Source organism: Seriola lalandi, unplaced genomic scaffold (genome assembly GCF_002814215.2).
Source record: "Seriola lalandi dorsalis isolate HSWRI2012SDOR001 ecotype SW California unplaced genomic scaffold, Sedor1 jcf7180002054680, whole genome shotgun sequence".
NCBI lineage: Eukaryota > Metazoa > Chordata > Actinopteri > Carangiformes > Carangidae > Seriola > Seriola lalandi.
Window position 1 is genome coordinate 732505 of NW_019525233.1, and position 2555 is coordinate 735059.

Below are 2555 nucleotides of genomic sequence, written 5' to 3' on the forward strand. Positions count from 1 at the left end.
AAAGGTATGGGTGTGTAATGTCGGGTATGTCATCTATTGTAATGTTTCCTATTCCTTCTTTCAAATCCATAGCTCTGCTCTTAGTTTCTTTAACCCTTCCCTCGCCCCACAGAAAGTAGGTTTTCCATTTATATGATGTATCCTTGTTAATCAAACTGTAAAACGTCCCCAGGTGGGCTTGAAACACCAACCTTTCGGTTAACAGCCGAACGCGCTAACCGATTGCGCCACAGAGACAGGTCTACTTTGTGTGGGTGTGGCCACGACCATCAATCCCAATCCACCGGCATCTGTTATGTTTGCTATAAAGTTTTTCCTTCTAGACCTCAGACTCCGTTTTGGAAAACTTCTCCTTTAGACTTGAGAAAGGTATGGGTGTGTAGCAGCCGAACGCGTTAACCCATTGCGCCACAGAGACAGCTCTGTTTTATGTGGGTGTGGCCTTGAGCATCAATCCCCACCCACCGGCATCTGTTATGTTTACTATAATTTTTTTCCATCTAGACCTCAGACTCAGTTTTGGAAGTCTTCTCATTTAGACTTGTCAAAGTTATGGGTGTGTAATGTCGGGTATGTCATCTTTCCTATTCCTTCTTTCAAATGCATAGCTCTGCTCTTAGTTTCTTTAACCCTTCCCTCGCCCCACAGAGAGTAGGTTTTCCATTTATATGATGTATCCTTGTTAATCAAACTGTAAAACGTCCCCAGGTGGGCTTGAACCAACAACCTTTCGGTTAACAGCCGAACGCGCTAACCGATTGCGCCACAGAGACAGGTCTATGTGGGTGTGGCCTCGACCGTCAATCCCCACCCACCGGCATCTGTTATGTTTGCTAAAATTTCTTTCCTTCTATACCTCAGACTCCATTTTGGAAATCTTCTCCTTTAGACTTGAGAAAGGTATGGGTGTGTAGCAGCCGAACGCGTTAACCGAGTGGCCTTGAGCATCAATCCCCACCCACCGGCATCTGTTATGTTTACTATAATTTTTTTCCATCTAGACTTCAGACTCAGTTTTGGAAGTCTTCTCATTTAGACTTGTCAAAGTTATGGGTGTGTAGCATTGTGTATATCACCAGTGAAAATGTTTTTCATTCATTCTTTCAAATATATAGCTCTGCTCTTAGTTTCTCTAACCATTCCCTCGCCCCACAGAAAGTAGTTTTTTCATTTAGATGATGTATCCTGGTAATGAAACGGATAAAACGTCCCTGGGTGGGCTTGAACCACCAACCTTTCGGTTAACAGCCGAACGCGCTAACCGATTGCGCCACAGAGACAGGTCTACTTTATGTGGGTGTGGCCACGACCATCAATCCCCAGCCACCGGCATCTGTTATGTTTACTATAATTTTTTTCCTTCTAGACCTCAGATTCCATTTTGGAAATCTTCTCTTTTAGACTTGAGAGAGATATGGGTGTGTAATGTCGTGTATGTCATCTATGGAAATGTTTCCTATTCCTTCTTTCGAATCCATAGCTCTGCTCTTAGTTTCTTTAACCCTTCCCATGCCCCACAGAAAGTAGGTTTTCCATTTATATGATGTATCCTTGTTAATCAAACAGTAAAACGTCCCTGGGTGGGCTTGAACCACCAACCTTTCGGTTAACAGCCGAACGCGCTAACCGATTGCGCCACAGAGACAGGTCTACTTTAGGTGGGTGTGGCCACGACCTTCAATCCCCACCCACCGGCATCTGTTATGTTTACTATAATTTTTTTACTTCTAGACCTCAGACTCAGTTTTGGAAGTCTTCTCATTTAGACTTGTCAAAGTTATGGGTGTGTAGCGTTGAGTATATCACCAGTGATAATGTTTTTCATTCATTCTTTCACATCTTTAGTTCTGCCCTTAGTTTTTTTTAATCCTTTCCTCTCCCAACAGAGAGTAGGTTTTCCATTTAGATGATATGTACTTGTTAACGTAAAACGTCCCTGGGTGGGCTTGAACCACCAACCTTTCGGTTAACAGCCGAACGCGCTAACCGATTGCGCCACAGAGACAGGCCTATTTTATGTGGGTGTGGCCAGCAGAATCAATCCCCACCCATCTGCCCTTGTTACATTTAATATAATTGTCTCCATCTAGACCTCAGGCTGTTCATTGATAATGTTTCTACCAGTCCTCTAATGTAATTATTAAACCAAAAGTGGTAGTAGTATTGGAACACTGCTTCCAAATTTATTCATACATCTATCCGTTTCGGAAAATATGGAGGTATGGGTATTAACTGTTGCGTATGTCAGTCCTGAAAGAGTCCCTAGTTTGTCTGTTCACACAATTTATATTGAGATAAATCTACCTCCATAATACTGCTGTGTAGGAGTTGTGAAGAGTAGCACAGTCTCCTAATATGACTTATATTATATTTTTTGTCAGAGAAGCTATATTGTCTTTTATGGTACTTTATAAAGCTACAGCAAACGTAATTCTCGTAAATTTCAAGAAACTTCGCACTTCCGATTTTCATCATGGGCCTGAAGGCAGCATCTGAACGGAGGGGGCAGGGTGCAGCAGTGAAATCCCTCCCCGGATTTGACAAACACGCACGCA

General features: G+C 42.8%; 4 non-coding genes across 4 annotated transcripts; all 4 read right to left on the reverse strand.

Moving 5' to 3' along the window:
• Window positions 1–699: 699 nt before the first annotated feature.
• On the reverse strand, window positions 700–773 carry trnan-guu (transfer RNA asparagine (anticodon GUU)). Its single transcript has one exon. It is a non-coding gene; the product is annotated as a tRNA-Asn (tRNA).
• A 433-nt stretch (window positions 774–1206) lies between these two features.
• trnan-guu (transfer RNA asparagine (anticodon GUU)) lies at window positions 1207–1280 on the reverse strand. Its single transcript has one exon. It is a non-coding gene; the product is annotated as a tRNA-Asn (tRNA).
• Window positions 1281–1571: 291 nt separating this feature from the next.
• trnan-guu (transfer RNA asparagine (anticodon GUU)) lies at window positions 1572–1645 on the reverse strand. Its single transcript has one exon. It is a non-coding gene; the product is annotated as a tRNA-Asn (tRNA).
• A 286-nt stretch (window positions 1646–1931) lies between these two features.
• Window positions 1932–2005, reverse strand: trnan-guu (transfer RNA asparagine (anticodon GUU)). Its single transcript has one exon. It is a non-coding gene; the product is annotated as a tRNA-Asn (tRNA).
• Between the last annotated feature and the right edge of the window lie 550 nt (window positions 2006–2555).